This window comes from Oxyura jamaicensis, chromosome 4 (assembly GCF_011077185.1).
Source record: "Oxyura jamaicensis isolate SHBP4307 breed ruddy duck chromosome 4, BPBGC_Ojam_1.0, whole genome shotgun sequence".
Classification (NCBI taxonomy): domain Eukaryota; kingdom Metazoa; phylum Chordata; class Aves; order Anseriformes; family Anatidae; genus Oxyura; species Oxyura jamaicensis.
Window position 1 is genome coordinate 29540754 of NC_048896.1, and position 26559 is coordinate 29567312.

At 38.2% G+C, this 26559-nt stretch overlaps 1 protein-coding gene and 1 long non-coding RNA gene across 5 annotated transcripts in view; one reads left to right on the forward strand and one right to left on the reverse strand.

Annotated features, from left to right (window-relative positions):
• Nucleotides 1-26559, reverse strand: part of MARCHF1 (membrane associated ring-CH-type finger 1) — a 233147-nt gene that overhangs the window by 175291 nt on the left and 31297 nt on the right. The gene's annotated exons all lie outside the window — the stretch shown is intronic.
• Nucleotides 17389-26559, forward strand: part of LOC118166531 — a 39672-nt gene continuing 30501 nt past the window's right edge. Inside the window, exon 1 of the long non-coding RNA XR_004750556.1 lies at nt 17389-17527. This is a non-coding gene — a long non-coding RNA (uncharacterized LOC118166531). The remainder of the gene's footprint in view (nt 17528-26559) is intronic.

The following is a 26559-nucleotide window of genomic DNA, read 5'->3' on the forward strand; positions in this document are numbered from 1 at the left end:
CTTTTAACCCTCTCCATTCCCTCTTCTTCCATGTCTTCCTCTCAGCCTTGTTAGTGCCTTTCACAAACTCCTGGCTCAGTCATTGTTAAGATCAGCTGCTTATTCTGTCTGAAAAAGCAGAAATAAAGCAGACAACTAAGGCACTGCTTGGAGTAGCTAAATACACGTTAAGAAGAGTGACAGTCTTTTGATCTGCACCTCTGGAAGTAAGTTTTGTAAGTCATGCCTGAAAGTTCCAGAGCAGTGACCAAAGTTTACTCTTTTTATAGTACAGACTCCAGAAATGAGTCAGCAAAGCTGAGATCTACTAACTCAACTCGTTAGTTGATATAGGTGACCCTACTATACTCGAGAGGAGTAGAAAGCCATCTTTCACATCAGGCATCTGAAGTTGCTGACTTGGACTCTCAATGGTTTTCTGTCCAGTCACAACTTGCTCTAAAAACTGAGCTGAGGCTGTCTCCCTCGGATTCAGTGCTAATTCCCCTCTTTAGTCTGTCTGCAAACAAGAAAGCACAAAATACTCCTTCACATCATACCACCTGCATTACCAAATCTTAAATTCCAGATCACTTGCTTTCCCCTGTAGATGTCTTCTGTTTATCCTGCATGTCTGACCCTGGTGATAAAAGCAATGCCTGACACTATCTAGCTGTCAAAACTCCAAAATGCTCTGCCTACCTGTAGTGAAAAGACTGCTTGTTATTATTGATTCTTATGTCGTTTCCATCCTCAATTTCATATTAAATGTATTTAATCAAAAAACTTCTTCCTCACATCTTCAGGATCCTGAAAAACTGAAAACGTTTTGGCATTCTTTTCCAGCAATAAATGTAAATATAACCTGGGAGAGCAGCAAATGATTACTGAGACATTTTTAAAGGGGCTGACTTTTTTGAGCATCTTCTCTCTGGAAGTCAAACGCTTTCAGCTTGTTTTTAGTAGTTCCTCTTCCACCGGATTATGCAAACAATAAGAAAGGTAATTGTAATTCCTCATCATTACAAAAACAAAGGCAAATAAACAAACCAAAATTCATGGTTATCATCACCTTGTGAACACACAGGACTTTTGTTGTTGTTGTTGCTGTTGTTATCTAAGAGAAGAAATAGATCTCTCTCTCAGCCACCTTCCTAACCCTCAAAGTGCTATTGTCCATCCTTCATGCTTTTTCTACACAGACACCTTGATTTCTCACCAAAAAAAAAAAAAAAAAAAAAAAAAAAAAGGAACTATCAAACTACTAGATTTTTTTGCAGGACTACCAATCAAGTATAAAGTTCAATTAAAAGAAGCCCTGCATTTTTCATTGTATAATCCAGTCATCCAAACACAGACCTAACCGATATTATATGGCCTTCAAGGAAAAACAGTATTTTCTCCGGGCATCAAACTTTGACATATATCCTCAAAGACGTAAAAACACAAGCACCTATGTTGAAAATTCAAACATAGTACATAATTAAGATATATAATATCTTTTGCTTTCAAGAGCATCATCTGTGAAGTAATGAATGAAGCTAAAACTTAGTTCTTTAGTCATTGGAACAACAGAAAAGGTTCAGGAAGCAATCCGGAAGAGCAATATATCTTGGAGAAAAATGAAATACGATTATAGGATGAAAGGATGATTGTCTTATATGCTCAAATGGTATCAAGAAGCACGGTCTGTTATTTAGGACATTACAACGAATAGAAATAATATTCTGAAATTAGGGAAAAATGAGATCCATGTAAAACTTCCATATATTAATATTTATTAGACTATTAAAGTGTTTAAAAACTATGCAGCTGAAACAGCTGAGACATTTAAAATGTAACGAAGCAAATAAATATATAACATACATTTATGCCATACTCAGGAAAGTGGAAATTATGGCTTAATAGGTTTGTTTTCCACTTTCTGATGTTGATTATTCATTTCAGCATTTTCTGCTAAAGTAAACATTTGAAAAGGAGCGAAAAAAAAACAAAAGGTAATTTACTTATTCCACAAAACAAATATGTGAATACTTAGACGTAAATTACACACGTGCACTGAGAAAATACACTTAAATGTTTACTGTTCAAGCAGAGATTTAGCACTTGAAGCAGTACGTGATAACCTTTTGAAAAAGAAGACGATGGTTTAAATTAATGAAAAAGTAACTGGAAGTTGTAACTTTCCTTTCAAAACCTAAAGGTTTGTGAGCTCAGTTTGTGTTGAGCCATAAGATAAAAAATGATGAAGGTGGGATGCAATTTATACTACTTTAAATATGGCATTGCACAAGCTTCAGTACTTGTTATACAAGACAGTATTAGAGTACTGGATATCTCTAAGCAGGGAAATTAGCAAATAAGGTAGGAAATGGCAATTGACAAATATTTAAAAAACTACAGACCTTCAAAAACCTATTTATTGGTTCACCAAAAAGATAAATATAGATCATCTGGTCAATTAGAACAAAAATTAAACATTTCTGGTTAACTAAAAGAATACAAAAAAAATTATAAAATTATTTCTTGAATATTTTTCTTAGCATGCTACATTTCTGTTTGGCATGGTGTCAGCAGGGACCTGCAGTTTTTGGTTGGTTGGTTAGAAGTAAATGTCAAAATTTAATGCCGTTTTTAACGGAGAAACCTAAGCACTTCCCTTGTGCATTTTCAATAGTAATGAGAGCTGAAGGAAGAATGGCAGGCACCTCAACCAACTCACTAAATCAAGACCCCCTCAAGAATAGTCGTCTACTTAAAGGAGCTGGAGTCAGAGCACCAAAACTCAGGGGCAGAAACTTTAAAATGCACACAGCTAAACAAACACCATAAATTTATCCTCAACAACATTTTGGAAGCCAGGGGATTGAATGTAAACGCACTTATCATGCCATTTTTTTACCATGTACAGTTCCCAGGTATTAAGATGAACTCGGACACAGTGCAGATGGTCTTCCTGCAGAGTCAGAATGAGGGCAGTATGGCTCACCTTTCTCCCCTCATTCCACCTGGCTGTCTAACCAGGGTATTTACAGTCTGTGTTTGGACCTGTGCTTTGATCGTATCATTCTAACTACATAATAGATGTCATTCTTACCCAAGTTCAAGGACCATATAAAAGCTATTATTTTTTTTAATTTATTATATTAACTTATTATACAGAAAAAAAACGTAGATCTTACTTACACAGTCTTTAAAATTAGCTTCAACGCTTCCCTGTCTATAAACGTTAAGGTTACTTTTTCCCATCTAAGACAGCAAGGCAATCCTACATTTAATGCAACAATTATCAGTGCAATGAGCGGAATTAGCTGTCTAATTTCAAGTAAAATTAATTCAGCAGACCTCTTTCTGAATTATTAAATAAGTGACATTTTCACAAAAGTCATCTACAAAGCTGGATGGGAAAAACATTTTCATGGCTAAGCCCTCTGAATTTCACCAGTCTGAAGAAAAAACAATGGCTGCCACAGAGGGTATTTTAGTTGAGCTAATACTGCTTTTAGGGATAAAGTTCTACTTACATATAAAAGATTAATGTTTCTCGGCATAAAAACGAATTTGAATGTTTCCACCATTACCACCAATATTATCACTTTAAACTGAGGCTAAAAAAAATGCCACCTATCAACGCGTAACACACCTATGCCTCAAAAAAAAGTGTTCTGTTAAATCACAAAAACAAATATATAGTGAAAGTAAGCAGCCAGCAGCACACTAATAGCACCCTATTCTTGGAATCAAGCAATTTTTTAAAATTTTAAATAGCTACAATGCAGTACATATAATCTTCGGAGGCTGAAAAAAAAACACCATTGATTCCCTATTCCCCCAACAATAAGTAAATCGGGCCCCAGAGCTGAATAGTGCAGATTAGCATTAAAATACCAGTCAATTATTACTAGCTGTGATATAACATTCTGCACGGACAATACTCTGAACAAATACGTGCAGAGGTTAACTAGCGCATGGAAGCCAGCAGATACCTGAATAAAAAGAGCCAGGGACTCCCGTTAACCTCACTTAGTGCCATAATTCAATCTCATTTGTGCGTTCTTCAGGTATCTGTACTATTGCAGTAATACAGCAACAATCTATACATATGTGTGATTACAAACGTGAAGGATCTGTTAATTACTGCCCTTTTCCTGTCAAATGCCACACCTGGTAGACCAGCTATAAACAGTGTGGGACATGATAAATTGCTATTTCAATTGGATGACAACAGGGCATTAAGTTGAGCAAAGTTTCCTAAGTAGATGGTGGCAGCTGTCACGTTCTAGGGGAGTATTTGGCCTGACTGAATTTTGGTGAGAAGGAAGATTTCCGTACATCAGCATCCCTGGGCCCAAACGTACAGGCACAAAGTAGGTTTATGGTATCAAACGCCTTAACAAAATGATGGCGCTGACCAACTACGACATGGTAAGAGAGTTCAGAGAGGCAATGAGTGAAGGAAATACAATTGTAATGACAGATACCCGTGAATATCGGACAAGTATCGCACTGGGACACAAAGCAGAGAATAAACTTTCAGCGCTATGATAATCATTTCTTGGAGAATTGGCATGGAAACCATTAGAAATACACTCCCAGACTTACTGTTGAATAGTATGCAGGATTTTGTTCAAAAATCGTCTACTGAAAAGGCACTCTAATCATATATTCGGATACAATAACCCTACAGGTGTTACAAAAGCCAGAAAACCCACCGCAGTAATGCGGAACTTCCAAAAGGAAAATGACACAGCAATGAGAGAGCCTATTAAAATGAAGATAAAAAGAACGCTAAAAGAATTAAATCCCTACAGACATCATGGACATCGCTGAAAGACACCGTATCGAAAACATGGTGCCAGTGCACATCGCTTATCAAGAAAGGCTTGATTAAAAGCTAAAAGGCAACTGACATGGACAAACAGGCCAAGAGAAGCTCTCAGGAACAAGAAAATAACATAAAATCCATTCATCAAAAAGCTTATGTTATGTTCAGATGACAATAAGAAGAGTCGTGAACCCCAATGAACAGAATAAATGAAGACAAAAGGGCCAAAAAAAAAAAAAAAAAAAACAGTGGGCAACATTTCGGTGACATCAAAACAAAAACTTGTGTTGGTATTCACTATGGAAAGCAATGAGGAAACCCCTGGAAGCAGCCATACTTCCAGCAGCTGATGAGCCAGTATAACCCTCGTCCAGTTCTGAGACCCTCTGCCACTAGCTTCAGCTGCTGCTTAGGGAGACACAGTCAGCTTCCAGAAGATACTGAATTTGATTGCAAAATAATACTTATGTTAACCAAGTTGGTATTCTGTTCTATTATTCTTCTGATTTAGCAGGGCTAATTACTGCTTTCAGTCTATCATAACCTTAATGGAAGAACAACTAAGGGCTCCAACTCCGATTCTAAAATACAATGCAGCACCCAGAGTCTAAAACATGTTGCTTCTGCTGTGCTGCTCTACTGACATCACTGAATTGTGCAGATCAGGTGACTTAACAACAAAGTGGCATAGCTTGCCAGAAAAGTAAGCCAACAGTAAGGAGAAGAGATGCAACTTTGTACTGGGTCTGGCTGGGATGTTACCTTTCCCTGCAGCAGCCCATACAGTGCTGCGCTCTGCACTTGTAGCTAGAACAGCAGTGGTATCACACCAGTGTTGTGTCTGCTGCTGAGCAGTGCTGGCACAGCATCAGGACTCTCTCTGACCCTCCTAGGGGGTGGGCAAAAAGTGAGAAAGAAACATCAGCAGGGCAGCTGACCTAAACCAACCAAAGGGATATTCCATACCCTATGATGTCACACTCAGCAATAAAAGGTGGAAAAAGGAAGAAGAGGGGAGGGGTGGGCTCTCATTGCGAAAACGTCTGTCCTCCTCCCGAACACCGGCTAAGTGCGTTGAGGCCCTGCTTCAAGGACGTGGTCAAGCATCGCTCATTTGTGGGAAGTAGAGAGTAATTTCTTTCCTCTGCACTTCCACATAGCCTTTACTTGTTTTGTTTTGTTATTCCCTTTCCCCCTCCCTCTTCCCCTTTCCCTTTTTTCCCTTTAGTTGAATTGTTTAATTAATAATATTTCCTTAATTATATATATATATATATATATATATATATATTTCCTCTTTAATTAAATCATCCTTATCTCAACCCGTGAGTTGTTCTTTCCTTTACTTCTTCCCCTCCTCATCTGAGAAGGGGGAGTGAGAGAGCGGTTGTGGTGTTCAACTGCCTAGCACGGTAAAACCACCACAAACTTAAACTACTCTGCCTTTGTGGAACTGCTCCTGGTTCACTCCTTAATAGTCTATTCATTTCACGCTCTACTAAAAGAAATGCATACAAGGATCTTTTTGAAAACCTGTTTGCCATTAGCAAACTTGTTTTATCACAACATGCATTAGCATCTGGTGATTCTACTCTTTTTGTCAGCTAACATTTGTGAGCTAAAACTAAAATTCAGACAGTACCTACTTTACGGAAAGATGTAATGCGAAACTAAGAACAGCTGGCAAAGAGCTAAGTTGTAAAACAATACGAAATACAGTCCATTCTAAAAGTGATTTTTTTCAGAAGTTAAAAACAGTGAAAGACTGCATAGATGGTGGGGGGTAGGATTTTTGTTTGTTTTAGTAAAAAAAAAACTAATGCAAAATTGCTTACAATAGTGTTTTTCTTCCAAAACTACTCCTTTTGACAAATGATACTGCAGTGAGAACATTCATGTCAACCTCCTTTGGTTGCTAGCTTTCTAGCAATTTTGTCATGTCTTTACACTCCTGTTGCAAGAAAAACAAAGAATTTGGTATCTAAAGGCAAAACTTAAATCATTTACCTTACCTTTTACAAGCATGTGGATATTTGCTGTCAGATAATATTGTGTGTCTTCTTGTCAACCTACTCAGATATGGTTTAATTTTTATATAGTTTCATTTCTCTTATTTGCATTTTTAAATAAAAATAATATTGCTGGCCTGTGAAAACTAAGCTTTCTGAATTATGGTGTAGATATGTACAGATTACGATGACAATGCTAAGTTGTCATCAACAGCTCTCCATTTTTAATGGCTGTATTTGAATTCTCTCTCCCATGCCAGTACTAAGTGGTACATCAGCAAGCAGAGTCGCTAAAGAAACTCTGACATAGATGCAATCCCAGCTTTCGTAACATAGGTTATACAAACAAGCTGCTGATTTCTGAGTGTGCAATCAAGCAAGTCTGCTGTGAACTTCCTGAGTTTACTCGAGATGTTTCAGGATTCCCCCTACAAGTTAGCGACAAATTCAAGAACACTGAAAGATGATGAAGAAAGAAATGTAAAGCTACTACTGTGTGTACCCAAAGGTACTCAATGCCACTGGTTTCATGTCTCGGTATGAGAAACTCAGAGGGCTAGGGAAAAAAGGGAAGGGGGCGAATCAGAAAAGCACCTCTTTAGTATTAAGAGAAGATCAAGCACCCAAATCAGTGTAATAGGACATTCAGAAGTGTCAGAGGTAGGACACGGCTTTCACACCAGAGTAAGGAGTCACGCAGACACTTGTCTTAATAGAAGACTATAATTATTTTTTACATCTCTGAAGAGCTGTTTCTTTACCAGTCCTTACACTCAGCTCCCACAGTAACTCCAAGCAAACGCTCTGGGTTCCAGCTACCTATGGTCTCTAGGAGTAGGAAGGCTCCTCATCATCTCGCACCTTAAATTCACTGTATTCTCACTGCCATGACTTCTGATCAACAAACTTAACAATATATAAAGTAGAATAAAATCAGAAGACCTCATTAAATATCTGGATCACAGGAATAAAGCAAGCAGACTAAATAAAGAGCCTTTTGCATGAGACGCAGGTCCCCATGATCCCTTGACCTCCCATGCTCTGCGCTGAACCAGAGATTAAAATGGATGGGGGCCTGGTCACAGCTCAGAGGCAGGTTGGCACGTAGCTCCTTACCTACCTTTTAGTGTATTAATCAAAGTTCAGTTCACCTGTAGTGCTCACAAAAGCATACGGACAAGTGTAATCATAGAGGTGAGCTTAGTAATGCTCACAGGACAAACATAGAAAACGTGGTATTTCAAGAAAACACGTCATGAACGCGCTTAGGGTTAAAAGCATTGCTGCTTACATTGTACTTCTCTCCTGCATCCATGAATGTAGGAATGCATTACACAGCGTAACACGTTACAAAAGGGAAAGAGAAAGGGGAAAGGGGAAAAAAAAGAAAAAAACACATTCCCAAAAGCTAACTTGAGAGGGGAAGTTAACAGTGAGATAAATACCTTCATACTCTCTGGGAGACAACGTAGGCAGATATGTGCTGTATGATAATAATCCTACTACTCCATTCCTTCAGAGTAAAAATAACCTTCACACCAATTTAATTTTCATGTCAGGGCTTAAGAAAAAGCATGTAAAAGGGACAAGCCCTACACAATGGGTTTTTCTTCCTTTTTTTTTTTTTTTTTTTTTTTGAATGAGGCACATCAGTACTTTAGAGAGAACCAAGTTTCTAATTAGCGTTAACAGAACATCTTCGGTAATGGGCTTTCATACCAAGTATTTGGGAAAGAACAAATTGGTCAGCAACAACAACCCAAGACAGTTGATCTGTTGTACAGAATGACAACTCCATCATACCCTTAGTGAGAGGTTTCATTATAACTGAAGATATAGTAAAACAGGTACCGTATCTCTTTACATAATTCAACATAAATTTGTAGTGCTGTCAACAGAAATCATAATAGAGCAGGGTGATTAGCTGCACTGGCAATCTGAGTTTATTTTCTTTGCTTATATCGACTCTTAAAACAAGGTACTCTATAGGCATGTGGCACCCAGAGCCTGGAGATTTTTTCAGAAAAACACACTGAAAGCTCTACACGTGAAACCCATGATTCCATGATGTACAATCCAGTAATGAAAACTCCTCACAGCTAATGAAAAGCTTCTCAGTAAAGAACTGAAATAAAACAATTAAAAAACAAAACAAAACAAAAAAAAAGATTCATATAAAATTCTAATTACAAGGTGCCTGTCAAAATACGTATCATCTAATTAACTGCACACACCCAAAGCGTGCATCTTTTCATTGTCTGCTGCTGTGGTGAATTCCACAGCAGTGCCACTGAATCACCACCCTACTAAAACACATAATGTCATTCTATAAAGAAACAAAGCTTGCAGGGGAAAAAAATAACATTGGGATTAAACCAACCATTGGGATTAAACTGGTAGCAAGCAGAGTATCTTTTAGCACACAAGCCCTTCATCAGGTCAGAAAAATAGCACAAGCATCAGCTTCTCATTGAAAATAAAGTGTAAACAATTAAGGCCATATAAAAACAATTATTATTTAAGTTTCTGGGAAACTAAATAAATCTTTGGAGTAGCCTGCACTAGACTTTCAGTCTTTTGAGGATAGAAATGCTCCCATGAGCACCTACAGTGAAGACATCCCCTGGTACAGAAGAATTGGTAAACACAGGCCCGTACACAGCTAGTAACTAAATACTCTGTTTCAATAAAGGGAGAAAAAATATTACTAACCTAGCATTAAGAAATCCAAAAAGTTTATTGAGACATCTTTAGCAGCACAATTACAGTTAAAATTACACTGCTGCCATAAGCCAGGTTGGGAACCTGCACGCTGCGCAGTGCCATGTATGAAATACATCTACGTGTTAGTATTTATACATTTCATTAAAAATATCTCTGATGAGGTAGCTAATTGTGAATTGCTGGCGAGTAATTTAAAATTCAAACTGCTGTACTTGACATGTTCTGTCACTGACATAACGATATCCCAAATAAATGGAAGCAGTTGCCTGCAGCTCTAAGGGAGGACCGTCAGTGGCGTCTGACAGACGTCATTCCATTTTTCTCCGCTGTCATCAGCTGGGAAATCCCTGCTCAAAACTAAGAACATTGTAAATTGTCTTTCTAAGGAAGGCAGAACCTCTGACCGAAAACCACAAGCCCCAAGCAGCGTTTTAGGAGAAACACGACAAACCTGCATGATAGACTTAGATGGTCAGAGTCCACAGTTACTCATTTTCAACCTCGACAACAAAGGTGTATCAAGTAGTCATGGAAAAGGCTGGAATAGTGAGGTATTTTCAGCACAGGCAGGAGAAGAAATCAGTGTTTTCATGGCATAAGAAACGACACGAGAAACGTCACGTGCAGTTCTGAGCAACCATTTTCAGAAAACAAGAACCTCACTGGAACAGGGAACACTATAAGGATTATTTAAAATATAGCCAATTTTTCAATAGAGGACCCATTTTCTTGAGGGAAAAATACTGTCTGAGGCTAGTTAAATAATTTGACAGTTGGCAGAAACACAAGCAATTAAAAAACATTGGAAGAAAAAGAAAAATAGAGGAGAAGGTGACACTAGAATGACTGTGAGCTAGCCATGAATGATCTTAGGGAGAAAAGCTACAAAAGCTACAGTTTTCCATCAGGACGTTATTTCTTCCTCTAAACACAAATTCTCCTCGGTTTCCCTGTGTAAATGAACAGATTTAATCAGGTGCCACATACTTTGCAAACCAATGTTTGAAGCCACACCGAAGATGCCAGAATGTAAGAGGTTGCATCACTCAAACTGATAAACCGAAATTTTCTGCCTTTTTTTAAGGGGAGGTGGGAACTTTGTACTGTGTTTTGTTTTGGTCTTGATTTTATAGCTTACAGTTTCTTAAAGTCTTGGCCCAATACAAAAGCTTGTAAGCCTCAGAATAAACCACATTCAAAACCCCAGAACGGAATGGTTGGGACAAAATCACGCATCTCAGTTAAACAGGCAGAACTTAGAGACAGAAAAATACTCAGTAAATTGCCTTGGCAGTTATGCAGTTTTTAGCCCTTTCTTCTAGACCAAAAGCTGTTCTCTAATATTGAGAACTTATCAAGAAATATGCTCCAAGTTGTAAAGCAGTCACATCATACAGCTGTAGAGAGACATAAAAGCTTGTCTATTCTGCAGAAGAAGCTGTCATTAGATAAGCAAAGAAAAATAGCACAAGGAATTATAACTTTGCTTGTACCAATTTCCTCAGAATCTTTTTTTTAATCCATTACACTGAAAGACACTATTAAAGCTGTAGTTACATCTCCTGATTTCCGAAGGCATGCCTATAGCGGAATAAACTGGCAAAGTACTGAACTGATAAATAATTTGCCTTACAAAAAAGACAGAGGATGTGAACAAAACAATCTGTATAAATTTAATTAATTGGAAGCTAAGACAAAAAAAAGACTGCAAAGAAAATTTCAGTTTCTTTTTATTATTTAGAGCATAGACTCTGGGATTAGGTTAATTACTGATCAAGAAAATGGCTCCAACATGTATTAGCCAAATGCGTCACTACAGTACAAAAGCATGCACTGCACCTTATTATGTAGCTCACCTCTCTTACTGGAAAATTAATTCTAGCTATCTGAGGAAGGATCTTACTCCTGATGTCCATTTGCTTTCCAGCCTGTCAGGGACAGCATTTAGTATAAGAAAGCAAAAGAATGAGCCTTTTTTTTTCAGAAAATAAACATTCTTAAAAGCATAGAAGGACCAGTACTGCTAATTGGGAGGTAAGCTGGAAAACACTGGACACATTTGTCAATTGTAAGTGGGAAGAAAACAACAATACTGAATCCCTAGCAAAAGTATTTTATGTGACTCAATTCTGAAGTGCATGTACTAAAAAGAAAGATTCAAATACAATCAGAAAAAGATTAAACCTGAATTTGAAGTTTATTCTTTTCAATGAAGAAAATAATAACCTGAGATACAATTTAGCCTTTCTTTTTTCCTTATCAAATGTTTCTTAACGTGCCAGTGTACAAAAAAGACTTGACAACCATTCTCCTCCGCTGTGTTATCCCTACCTGCAGCGTTGCCATCCAGGTGCAAACCTCTCAAGCAAATACCCTGCAGCCCGGTCTCCCTCCTTCACATGGTGATGGCCAGGCAGGGTTACATGGATCAGCACAGCTCACCTACAAATGCCTTGCTTGAGCTGTTCCACCTGATGAACACATCTCCTCCAAACACACTAGTAAGCCTTGTCACCATCGCTACAGGTTTCACTATATGAGGAATACAGAGCACCACTTTCCATGCAACTTATTCACTCCTACACCAGCTTCAGGACACCGCACAGAAATGCATGAGTATCGGCAAAAATTCCCGAGGATGCCAGAGGACTGTGGGCACCTGAAAATAATTAACATTTTTTTTTAAGAATTAATTTCCATAAATTGGATTTAAACTTTCTCCATACAGAACTCCTGGGATTCCCCCTCACTTACACATACAGCAAAAATCAAGCTGTCAGTGGTTGAAATGATTTGCTTCAACCTCACTTTCAGACATTTAAGTGACACACAACTTTATATTACCCGATTATCTTCTAGTAGCACTTTTTAGAACAAATCACTTAACACCAAAAAAACAAGTTTTTAGGTTTGAAAGACACCCAGACTGCAATGCAATAAAACAAAAACAAATGGAAAACCTGAGGTGACTCTGAACGCATGTGTATATGAACTACTACACACACGTGACCATATGTGCTTACTGAATATTTCTACTTAGAACACAGCAGTGCAAAATAGGCACTGTTTTACGAAACATTATCTCCTGACAGTAAGATAAGACAAATACTGGCCCTTAAAAAAAAAAAAAAAAAAAAATCTAATCTACTTGCAATTCTGAGTATGTAAATAACTCAATGTATTCTAGTACGAGAGTAAGGCAGGAATATCAAAGAAAACCAATGATCACAAACAGCAGAGAAATCTCGTAAGACTGCCATCCTTTGCAAATCCCATTTCTAAAATGGAAAGAAGCTGCATATTTCACAGGGAGGTTTTCAGTGAACCAAGAGCCACCAGGTATTCACTCCTTACACTTCCAGAGCAGAGCAACTTGCTCACGCCCAGCATGTCTTTCAAGGGGGAACTGCAAATCTAAACCAACAGAACTCATCAGCCTCTTAGGGACTACACAAACTGGGACTGCAGCTGATAAAAACTTTTGGACCTCTTGGGTCCAGAATACAGCCTCTCAGGGATTACACGAACTACAAGACCAGTTCATAATTTTCATTTTTGAAAGGCCATTGCTGTTTTTGAAACAGTATTTATTTCCACAACTGACAACATTGCTTTTTCTTATGAACTATGATCCCAGTTCTGGTAATCCCTGCGGGACTGCATACCAGCAGGTCCAGAGAAGTCCAGTTAGAAGTTTTAATCAGCTCAGAATTGCTATTACAGTTCTTTATTTGCGAAACTGTTAGGCAGTTCTTCCTGAGAAATGAAGTTTGTTTGGTTTTATATCTCCTGTGAATTCATAACTTTACCATTTAATCTGCTCAAACACAAGATATCTCCAAAGACCATGCTGCAAAGCTCCAGATTACGATGAATAAAAATAGTTGGAATTCAATAACTTAATTCAAAGATCTTCATGTCATTCCTGAATAAACATCCCTTTCACTTTTTGTTCTAACACTGTATCCGTTTATCTGTCCTCACAGTAACAAAAACATTTTGAAAATTATTTATGCCATCCAGGAAATTCAGGCTACTGTATCTCTCCTTAAAACTTTGGAGAAAAAAAAAAAAAAAGAGAGAGAGAAAAAGCACAGAAGTGTAATATTATCATTTTAATGTTCCAAAGCAATTTTAAAAGAGTAAGTCAAAACATTACTCTACAATCTGTTGCATAATAATAAAAGTGATAAATTACATACATTACCATAAAACCATAATCCTATTGCAATTGTATTTTATAATGGAGTCCAATTTTCTCTAAATTGAGATGCTGTGCTGACTAAATTGAAGTTTAAATCAGATGACAGATGATTTCTGAAACACACGCACAATAAAAGAAAGTATTCCACCCACAAACAATTTTCATGTTTGAAACATAACAAACAGCTTGTGAATATGAATCAAGATACATTCTTCAAAAATTTTTTGGAAATGTGATTAAAGAGAGATGAGAATGCACTGGTAATGCCAGCAAAGGATTGCCACCTTCTTAAAACTGTAGGCAGAGATAATTATATGACGCAGAAAATATTAGAAACATTAGTAGCAGTGAGACTTCTGTGAACTCTACATTTTAGAGATTGAAGTACAATTTGAGCAACCTACTGATGGCAGAACTATTGTTATTTTTTTTTTTTTAATGGGAAAAGATATTCCTTCTATGCTTTCTTCCTCTTTCCAAACCACATTACTCTACCACAAAACTCTGCAAGTCACCAACTTAGTAAGCCTTTAACAATTTGAAAGTATAACCGTTTTAATTAAAGATGATCCACGGGATGCAGTAATGACTACAAGCTGATTTCCTTGCATTTAAAATTACCTTTTAAATGTGATGTACTTTACAACTTGTTTGCTTCACTGATTACAGAACAGCAGTTCAGCTATCTGGGTGATGCCAGAGAAGAAAGCCATTAATTCAACACTGAAATCGCCCCCCTGCCCAAGTTTTTCCCTGAAAGGGACTGCTCTGCAGTCAAATGAAGGCAACCAAAGCACCTTTTTCCACAGGGAGAAATACGCTGTCCCAGGCCACCCCTTTTCAGCCTGTGGATGGCACACCAGCTCTCTCAAGATTCCAATGAGTAACCATACAACATCCAGTCTTTAAAATGGTAATCCCATTTACTTGGACAATTTCCCTTTCTGCTCATGCTTTTAAGTTCTAAGGGATTCCTTCTTTCTCCTCATCCCCATATTCTTACCAGAAGCATGTTTTCTTCCCCATGTTATAACATATGCAGGGTTATCAATTCCTCCACTCCGTTCGGCTAGTACCACAGCCTCCAGTACTCGCTAGAGGAGGAGTTGAGAAGAGTTTCTCTATATACATTTCACAAGGTTCCTGGTCCGTTCAGTCAACCTGATGTTCCATTACGTAACTCCTCCTAGACAAAGGCTGTTCCCTAGGTCCATCTTTGTCCTGCTGCGGCTGCTCCTGGTCTCTAGGAACACATCAGCAGGACCCAGAGCACACTCCCAAGCTCCCGATGCTTTGACCAGCCTCTAGCCATCTTTCTCCCTAATTCTCTTCTACACCTCCCCTTCACCCCAGTGGGATGTCTGCCCTTGTTCACGGCCAGCTTTGCTATGGGACAGGTATGTACCTCAGACTGGAAAGCTCTGAAGCTGTGGAAGAGAGCTGTGATAAGGTTTTGCAGCAGCATCTCCCCTTGGCTCAGGAGCTTCACTTAAGCTCTGACCACACCTTTGGTCCATGCCCAAACAACCTTTCACAGCATATGAGCCTGTGAACTTCTGGTGGAATTACCACACAGCAGGGTAAGAATTAAAAGAATTCTTTAATTTCACAGATGACAATCACCCCACGTAACTTATCACCATAACAGAACAGGACAAATATCTGAAAGAGTTCAAGAGCAGATGAACCAAATACTTGAAGGATAAACAAGCTGGTCATTACTAGGCACAGTGACTTGGATGCAGGCCTCTCGATGAGGTCTGTATACAAAAAAGATGCTAAAAACTTACTGACAAACTATACTAGGAAGGGCTGCATTTAACTTGCTCCTCACATTCTCTCTTCTAAGCATCCATACTAGTCACTGGTAGAAACTGGACAAGATAGATTTTTTGTCTAAGAGAAGTTCTTGAATTAAAATTTAATCAAAATTGCAGATTTTAAAAAGTACTGACTTGCTGAAATCCAAACACTCTTTAGGATTCTATTTTGAGATAATACAACCAAAAAAAAAAAAAAAAAGAAAAAAAAATCAAGCGTATGGGAAAAAGATCTTTTCCTGATTTAAAATTCACGTTTATGGGTCGGTCATACATGTGTGCACTCCGTACCAATTCTAATCAGCCATCTTAATTATAATTTAAATTCCCAGACAGTCAAGTGAGAATTCCCCCCTGTAATTATATCTTACTGGAAAATACCAGCTTGTCCTGCTGCTTTTGGCTGGGACAGAATTAATTTCCTTAATTATAACTGGTATGGTCCTGTGTTTTCGGCTTGTAGTGAAAATACTGATCACGCCCCAATGTTTTAGTTGTTGCAGAGCAGCGCTGGCCCAGAGGCGAGGCCTTCCCAGCTCCTCGCGCTGCCCTGCCAGCGAGGGGCCGGGGGTGCCCCAGGGGCTGGAGGGGACACAGCCAGGACAGCTGGCCCAGGCTGCCCAAAGGGATGTCCCACACCGCCCGGCCTCACGCTCAGCCATGACAGCCGGGGCTGAGGAGGAGGAAGGGGGATGCTGGCAGTGACCTGAGCCCTGCTGGCCTGGAGCGGCTGGCACCTGCCTGCCGGTGGGAGCAGCCAGTGGGGCCCGGCTGGGCTTTGCTTCGCGTGGCTTCTGCCTTCCCCACCGAGCTTTACTTGCCCCAGCCCTGAGCTGTCACACTTCTACCTCTCCCCTTCTCTCCCCATCCCACCTGGGCAGGGTGGGTGAGCAGCTGGGGCTGATGAGCTGCTTGATGGGGCTGCGCCACAGCACAGCCACTTTAAGCCAACATCCCAACTGCTAGAAGGCTTTAATCAGGAAAAAATTTCGTAATCAAGGCAGAATGTTGGTCAAAACCACAGCCTGACATCCCAAATAAAATTCTAAAGGTGAGGCACTCATTTGGGCTATTGGAGACCCAGAAAAAATTCCCTGTAATGATTTCTAAATGAAAGTGGAACACTTGACACCCAAAGTGAATGACCTCGTTTTATAAATACTATCTAAGATGAAACACCTGAAGCTTCACACATACATTTCCCAGTTCCTGATATACCAGAATGAATGCATTTATAAAATAACGGAGGTGATCTCAAGGATAGGAAAATGGTTCTCTACACTATAAGCAGAGATCACAACCAAACAAAAAATTATAGCACAAAATTCCTGATATTTTAAGCTTAGAATATATCCATTCATTTATTAGTAACATAAAATATTGTTTTGAATCAAATTTACTGGAAAATGAGTTATATAAACCCATTTTATAACTCATTTACATAAACACATTTTTAAAAACAATATTTATTTCCTTTGGAAAGTAAATTTCACATTTTAACAAAGCTTTATACATAGGTTAGTCATGGCAGAATTTCCATAGTTTTTAAATGTATTACTTATTGGATATATAATGTCATATATGTGTATAAATAAAGTTGGAATGCTTGAATTAAAGTGAAAAATTAAACTTTGTGAGGCTTTCCAGCTTTTAAAGCATTCCCTAAATTGTTATAGTTAAGAGGATCTTCAGAAAGACTCTAGCCTCTTACATCAAGACTCTGTAACCCAAAAGCTTATCTTTGTTCTTTGCTCGAGTCCTGCTTCAGCAGACAGCCTGGGAACCATTCAGATCTAAGAACTGTGGAGAGCGGGTGGTCAGAACCTTTCATTCATAATCTTCCTGCGAACACTGTACGGCAGGTCTCCTGGGACTGAGTGACAAATGAAGCCAGTCTCTGGCAACAGAAATGTTCTGCCATTTGCTGCCGTTTGGGATTCTTTGGGGATAGTGACTCTAAACCGACGTGTTAGAAGAGGCAGAAATCTGTTTCGTGCATAGAAACATTAGAATGAAAACCACCTATTATGTAATTAGAGTCAACAGTTTTACCTTCAACCATTTAAAATAAAAATAGCTTGGTAATCCTTACAGCACCTCTTTAAAATTACTACTCATTCCTACAACAGGATCCTGAACCTCTATCACTCATTTCTATTAAGTCAAGCAAATTGAATCAGGTTAGTATTGCAAATGTAAATCAATTCCAGATGTGCTAATTAACCTAACCTCTAATCTTCTGGGAACAGATATTTTACAAGTCAGAAGGTGCTTCTGTAATGAAGAATCTTCATATTATTATACAAATGAAGCCAGCACACAGACTTCACACACAATGTATTTCAAATCAAAATTCAGAGCTGCTCTACAGGATCAGGAAAATACAATTTTGTGGCAAATGAATAAAAACAGAGGATCTATCAATAATATGCAAGTGTTTGCGATGCCTCCTCGGTAAGGATTTTAAATCCATTCACCCTTAACTGGTTGAACAACAAAAACTATGCACGTATGGAGGACATGCCAACAATTCTACCATGAAATGGCTACTTTGACAAATTTTAAAGTACCTATCAAACCCATGAGTGGACACTTAGTTATTTCATACGCCCATAACGATTTGGGGGAATGGAGGTAAGCAACATCTTGAAGTAGACTACTGGTGATGCTAACATAGATGATTTCTTGAACAGAGTGTGTTTCTGATTCATCCTTTTTGTCTTCTTCTCAATCCCCAATCTAAAAACTTGTCAAAACTTAGTATTGACTCTACACTGAAGAAAATCTTTCTGACAGCTAGATGAAATACTTGACATTTAAAGTTACACTGCAAGAATTAGCCTTTTGCTACCTGCCTTCTCCCCTATTTTCCTCCTCCAAGTCATCCCGCTTCTCAAATATAAGAGGTTATAGATTTTTACATATCTTAAACACATTTAAAGCAATTAATCAGCTATGTGATGAGTCTTGAAACAAAATCTGTCACAGTATTATGTGCATACAGAAGTCCATTCAAAATACACATACACATGCATGTATTTGAAAAGAACCGCCACTCCAGTTCACCATGTTTTTTCATCAGAGGCCAGATTTTTTTTTCCCCTGGTATACTAGGTGGTTACACACCTGCAACTCATTTCTCTAAGTACTCTCCAAGTACTAGCTAAAATACCTACAGTGCCATCCATCATCCTTCACCAATCGCCCAGAAGAATTGAGTTCTTGAACGAGTAAGTGAAGTCATTTTTAAGCCCTTCAAGAACTCAAAGAATCCTGACTACCCTGAAATTGTACTACAGATCTTCTGCGTTCTGATTTCTTAAAAGATTTTTCTTCAAAGCTTGTTTATTGTAACAAGACAAATTGTAAAGCAGTAATCATCCCTACCCTGGGACCTGATCAAAAGCACGCTGAACCAATAACCTTTGATGAACTTTACTGAGCTGTGAACTGCTGGGACAGTAATGTTGCCAGCATACCCAGTACTGCTGCAGTACGTCCCCCTCTGGTTTATCCTTAGTCCTTAGTATCCTTAGTCCTTAGTATCCTTCCTCCAGATGACATTCAGTCCTTGAAAAGGAACACCAAACAGCCCTATACAATGTAGGTTATCTTGAAGATTATCAAAAAGATGTTTATCTTGCTGATAAACACAAACACAGGTTTTAATAGTCTAAGAAGTATCACTGTACAAATTCTCGATCATCACAACATTGTTTAAAGCCTAAGATATTTCATTTCATATAATGTGTTTGCTCCTCCAGAGGCTGAAAGCTATCAGTGATTTTAGTAGTCACTAAAATCAAAATGTTTACTCCCATATGCTATCTTCTTGTGTCCTTTCATTTATACATTACATATAACTTAAAGCAGTTACAAACCAGAACTAGAGTTCCATTTCCTTTGGTGGAAAACAAGTGAAAATTGTGAACTAGAAAACTAAAATTCAAAGCGATAGTGCAGCTGTAAAAATCTATACTAATGTAACATTAGTACAATGTTTCCTTCTGTGCATATGGGTTGTCGTTATCATATTAATATGAATGAGACTGTCAACTAACTTCATTACCTTCCAAACACCTGGATAATTCAGCTCTAATTTTCAGTGTAAATTTAAGATCTTTGGTCTTAAGACCAAAGCTTACCGCGATTAGTTTTCATTATTGCATTCTTGAGACAACTGGTCAAACAAATAACAAAACAATCAAACTCGGTATTGAAAAAGCAGCCAAACATTTATTTTGATTAATCTACAAGTACACTAGCATTTAGACTCCCATCAGCTTAAGGAGAAGTACAATTTATTCCCGAAGAAGCCATAAAGAGCATCCATATTAGGCCATTTACATCACTGGGATTTTAGAGATTTATGTGCGCATGCACAGACATACATACCAGGAAGATGGAGCAGCAATTCAATCATTACTCATCACTAACTACAGCAAATTTGAGGTGTTCCTAAGAAACCAGTCAGCAGAGTGCATGCTTACTGAACACTTCAAAAAACAAACTTTTGCTTGGAGAAGTTTTTACTTTTTTGTGTGAAGCTTTACTTGGAAATTGAATGGTTTTGAACGTACTTCTTCCAATACATTTATAGCATGCAAGCAATGTTCAACTCACGCTTTAAAAGACAGATTCAGTGTTTTTTTGGAATGAGCATCTCTGCACTAGATCTGTTGCAACAATTCTGCCAAGTGAAAATTTCCATTTAACTAATGGCTTGATATATAGATGAAACAAAAACTGTAACCATCTGTTGAAGCGATCATCTGTTTGACCTTTACCCCAAAGGCCAACTGGATTTGTGTACGTGACTTATTTTAGAATGGCAATTTCAGAAGAGATTAATATATTATGCAGAATACATCCAACATTATACAGAATTCATAGTTGACGTATTTAATATCCTTATGAGAAAAAAAAAATCTGTATAAAGGTTCCTCTGTATGCAATTTAGAAAAAAAAAATCAAGCATTTTCCAAGCCCACCATTTCACAGTATATACATTTAACGTTTTAGCTACAAAAAAAAAAAAAAAAGACAAGATGACAAATAATATCCTTCCATGTTGCACTGTATTGCTTTGCCCCCAAAATCTATAAGATTTTTATAATATGCAGAATAATATTATTTCTGCTACATGAAATAGACTTCAGCCTTCTGTTTGCATCAATATTGTATTTTATCACCACTGCTGTTGATCAACATCGTTCTCCACTTGAGCAATTTAAATAAAGCCAGGTAGATATCCAGGTTTTCTTCTAATAGAATGCAATTTGCACTTCAAGATTCACTACAGACACCGTTTTTTTTTAAATAAGCAATCACGAAAAATGCCCCAAAGTAGAAAAATAAGATTATAAATTGCGTAATCGGAAAAGAAACAACAATCAAACCGGAGAATTGCTGTTTTCAGGCTGGATTTTGCAAATGGGCTTACAAATGTGTTTTTTAAATAAGGAGCTATGATTTTCAACGTGTAGTTAAAGTTCAGTCCACGAACCAGACAGTAGGTAAATAAAGGCCTACATCTCTGATTTGTAACATCAGTAATTTCCTAGGCATTCTTATGTGACGCAACATTCATTAAACAATTTAATTTGAATTAGACTGATCTTAAATCGATTTGAGTTACATGCGTTATAGTTAAAAATCGCTATTATACACAAGTCTACTTTCTTAATATTTATTGCAACTTCCAAATACTAACTTTATTAAGTTTTAAACTGATATTGTCTTTACTAGATGCGTATATGCTCATCTAATAGAAAATATACGCACACCCCAAAAAATTTCATCAAGCGCCAGACATTCAAATACCACATTTTGGCCCAAATTGACAACAGCAGGATCTTCAGAAAATAGCAAAATCCAGGATTGGGATGCACGTCCTGGCCCCTATTTTTATTAACGGCATTAACTAATTAACTTGCAGTATGTATGCTCTGATTCAATTATTTCTAACTAGTCTATTGCCTGTTATTAATTAGTCACTTTCACAAAGGCCTTTATCAACAGCATTTGGGATGACAGTGTTATCCCATTTTCATTTAGCTTAGAACACCAAAAACAATATGTAGAATGTGTGACACCTGAACAAAATCATAAAAAAAAATTGGTAGTCACCTCTCTGAAAATATACATCATAAAGATGATGTATCACCAAGTTATTCACATCCAGTTCATGTGTTCTTTTACTGCTAGCCTATCATCCTTACATTTAGAAGGATGTAGTTTTCCTTGAAAACTAGCATTTTTCCTTTTCATACCATCCATAAAACATTTTACCTGATTGAATTTTGTTGTAGCTTTATTTGCTTGCCATTTTTCTCATATGTAGACCTCTCCAGTTTCTGGATCTGTTTTTAAATAGGTGGCAGAGTTTAGTCTCAGAATTCTAAAAGCACTATCAACTATCTCTTTTAGAAATACTCATAACCCTTAGAAACACTAACTCGGTTTCATATCCAATTTTAATAAAAAGGGGGGGAACAAAACTGACTGCAAGGTGATTAATGCATTCTCTTCTTTCAAACCATAAGCTTCCATTTAACTCCATAAAGAGCAACACAGAGCTAAAATATTCATGTAAAACAGCCAAGTGAAACAAGATACAAAGAAAAGGCATTTACAAGGAGTGGAAGTATTATTGTATATAGGGAACTTCATCTGGCAAGCAGACCAGAACCAGATAGCTCTGCAGCTTCACGTCACTCCACTGCTTTTTGTTCTGTACACAACCCATACTTATCTTGGACTGAAGTCCAACATCATTATTGTTTGGATATTAGCTAGTGAACTAGCAATATTTTGGCACATGCAGTTAAACGGTGGTAGAACCAATTCCCCCACTGACTGAATGTTCTGAATAAAAGTCTGTAATAACATCTGTAATAACGCTCAACTATATTCCAGGGACTCAGAAGCTACAGCAACTTTTACCAGCATCTTCCTACATCACGATTCATCTTGAGAATGCACAACATGAACTTTTCAGCAGTTTTCCCCACAGGTAATAATGCCAAAAATAAAAAGCAGGGATTTCTCTCAGCTGTCTAACCATGTAGTATTTGAGCTCTTAAATATCTCCATCCACACTTTCTCAGTAGACAACCCCAGCATCTTCCCTGACAGCACTCCCCGGATTCTCAGGTTTCATCTCAGCTTTTATCACCTTTCTTCCTTCCTCTGCATTTAGTCTTTCACTAAACCCTAACACTTCATTCTTTTAAGTCTAACCTCTGCCATTCTTGCTACTAAAACACTCCTCCCTTTGTCAGCTTGTCTTGAAAACTACACTTTCCTCCTGCTTTTCTTTCTCTAGTTAGACCAAAACTGTGAAGCCTCTTCCCTTTAACTGCTGCAACATCTATACGCCAGAATTTCTTATTTGCCTTGCCTTCTATCCACTTGCCATAGCCAGTCCAAGGAGCTAACCCTCACATTTTTGTGGTATAATTAATTGTACTACGAATTCTCTCTCCACAGCAGGCTGGCCTCACTTAGACACCTCACAGCCCACCTCTCTAAAAGTCATGCTCCCCAGAATCTGCTTCTCCTGTGATTTCACAGCAAGTTACTGTCATCTGGAATAAAGCACTATCAACTTATCAGAACATTTTGAGTGAAAAAAAGTCATTTCCGTTTTTAATTGATTTTAAATCATGAGGGGGTTTTCCCACTTTGTACCATTCCTAATTTAATGGCAAACTGGATTATTATGATGTCCTTTTTGTAAAGAGTGGTGCATTACTGTAACTTGCAGGTGTTTCAGTGGGCAATTAATCCAAATCACAAAATAAGTCCAAATTTCACAACACTGAAGAATTTGAGTTTGATTAACACAAGAGATACCTTCCAAAAATGAGCACTCGCAGTTCCTAGGAATATTGCCTAACCCCGACTGTAGGAACACAAGAGCATCTGAAGCCTCTGAGAAGCCACTGGAATTTGCCATAAAACCTCTCTTTTCCCCACTGACTACTATAGAGGATTTGTGAGATTTTGTGGTGATAAAAATGCCTGTGAAGAACAGAGGGGGAGACAGGGCAGGAAAGAGTTTTGGCAGCTGAATATGGAAGTAGCTCCAGAATCCATCTCACCTGAGAAACATTCCAGAGATAAATAACAGGGATGACAGAGCAGTCAAGACTACAAGCACCTATTTGACAGAACCTTTGCTGGCTGAGAATGAACAAATCCTTTGAAGAAACTTGATCAATGGAGAAGAAAGAAAATTGAAACCTAAAGACAAATGAGATGCTACTGAAAAGACAGACCTCTAGGATTTGGCTTTCCATGAGATGAAAAACCTTTCCATTGCTAAAAAGCAACACAAAATTGGAAGATGAAGTGATGGATTTTTTTTTTTTTAATAGCATTTTACTACATATAACCATCCAGAAACAGAAACTAGAACATAAATGACTCTTAATCCTTCCCTACAGTAGTTTTTATTCTTATTTTAAAAGAAATTTTACTTACACAGAGATAGCTAATGGGTACCCAGAGAGCTGTAACTTTGAGTACGATCCCCTCTTTAATTTTTTTTAACAGGAAAGCCAAACACTAAGTAAATGAAAACAGCTCAACCAATTCCTGGGAACACTTCAGCTAGTTTGTCTAGCACAGAGCAGCTGATTACAGTGCCCCAACAAACCAGTTTATTAAAAGAAAACCTCCCACAATTAGACTGCAAGAATCCCATTGAGAGCTGATGAACTCTCACACATTTAAAACTAGATGATTAACTCGCACACGTTTGAAACTACCTATGACAGATTCCAGGAAATCAGACAAGAACTGCAGTAGATCTGAGATGTAGATCAACAATTCCAACAGTTCTCCATGCACAATAAAACATAACTTCTTGCCTCTGTTACCATTATACAGCATCTTCGAACACTTATGATTTGCTGTCCTAGAGAACTTATTACCCTTCAGATAAACGGAGGCAGACACTAATGTCTCTCCAATGGACAGAAACACTATGTAAGTCAGTTTAAAAGATCTGAACTAAATTAAGCATCACCCCGGTCTCGTGATGTCTCCATCCTGTTTAGAGCTGTCGGGCCTCTGAAGCGCTCCACGGCTGGCTGGCACGTTACATGAAGTTTTCTCTCTCCACAGCTGTGCTTTAGGTGCTCTCTGCAAAGACGCGAAGACAACTTTTGCTCCTTCACTGCTGAACGCCGCGGGAACAATGGCTTGCCAGCGCATGCACAGCGCAGCTCTGTGCTCAGTAACTTTCTGTATTAGAGCATTTCAGACCCATCGCATAACAGAGGCTGCCTGACAGCAAGTCCTAATCTGTTTTATTTATCATGCCAAGCAGTTGGGAGTAATCAACGCACTAACCATGACTGAGCTTAATACCTGAGCGCATGTGAATCGATTAAGGCAGAATAAGGCAACCGTACGGAGACAGGAATCTTTCCAGTCAGTAATTTAACTACTGAAAATAATTGGGAATTGGACAAGCAACGTCAGTCCGGGCTACAAATGCTGACCAGAAAGAGGAGTAGAAAACACAGAAAAAGAAAGCAAAGCATAACAGGTAGTTCATTGTTCACAGAACCCTCAGTGATAATATTACTCTTCCATGTAATTGCTAGGTCTTGCTCCAGAAAACTTGTGTGATAGTTCACCAGAATGGAAATAAAACAACTTAAATTTGAGCAGACTTTCAAGGCTGGAAACAACGAAGCGAATCACTCCATGGTTACTTGCCAAGCTGACTATTAGCAGCCAGAGCACTGAGAGTCCCGTGGAGAAGCTGCCCAGGGAAGGCAGCTGCTTCTGGAGGCCCCCCCAGCCTTACGCTAGCCGGGGAATTCATCTGCAGTGCTCTGTGCCACCCCTCTCACCACTGACATACCAGGTGCTTGCAGGGCTTTGGCCTCTCTTCCCTCTGCTTGAGGGGAAGCAGATACAAGACTTTGCTCGAACTGATGCAGAACCACGCCAGAAATAACCTGCCCACGTACTACGAGGGGTGAAGGACAGGCTCTCCGACAAATGCTTTACGCCTAATTTCCTGCCCACATCAGTTTTTGAATTAGGCTGCCCAGTAATATGAAAAGCCTGAAGAAAGACACCTCCTGAATTACATGCCAAAGGTAGAGATCCGAATGTTCTCCTAACCCACCAATACTTCAAGACTTTTAAAAACAAGTACTGCTTTACCCAGTATCTTGAAAAATATTAATCAAACTACAATTTAACTTATAAATACTCCTAAAGGCCCTAATCTTTATTTTTTCAAATATTTTTAGAAATCAATCATTAATCTCTTTGACTTACAACAGCATTTCAGAAATAGCAAGTCAGTAACACCACTGGGGAACAAAAAAAAAGTCTCTTATCAACCACTTCCATACTGGATAAACTCCTGGGCTACAGTCTTTGACTTCTGCTCTGTACGTCTCTTCAGCAGCTTCTAGAGCTTCAAATACTGTCTCTATATATCCATTCCTTCAACATGGAAACTAGACGTTTCTTTGCAGAAAACAATACAACTAAACAAACAAAATGGAACAGTAACAATACAATAAACACGCTAAACAAGGGTTAAATTGGGACAAATGGTAATCAGTCAACACAATGAAACCCTTAAAAACATATGTTTTCCCTGACCTAATACTCCACTAACCTCTGAAAGTTTCAGGGCTTGAAGTAACTAATAGCTAACAAGAAGTCAATATGCCATGAGAATATTTTTCTGTTCTCAACTAGCACGGATTGACAACAAGCACTGCAGCTTTCTAGTACTGAAGCACACGGCGAATTAACAGAACCGGCTCTTTGTGTTCTCCATCTGTAGCATTAGGTAATCAGACATCAATTTATTCTTCCACAACTCTATGCATCGATTTTTGTATGAAATATATTGCCAGCAGAGACTTTCTTTTTAGATTATATCAAAGGGTACGAATGCTTTATTTCATCTCCTCAGTTAGCTCTATCCACAGAACAGTCTTAAAGAGCCTGTCTAAA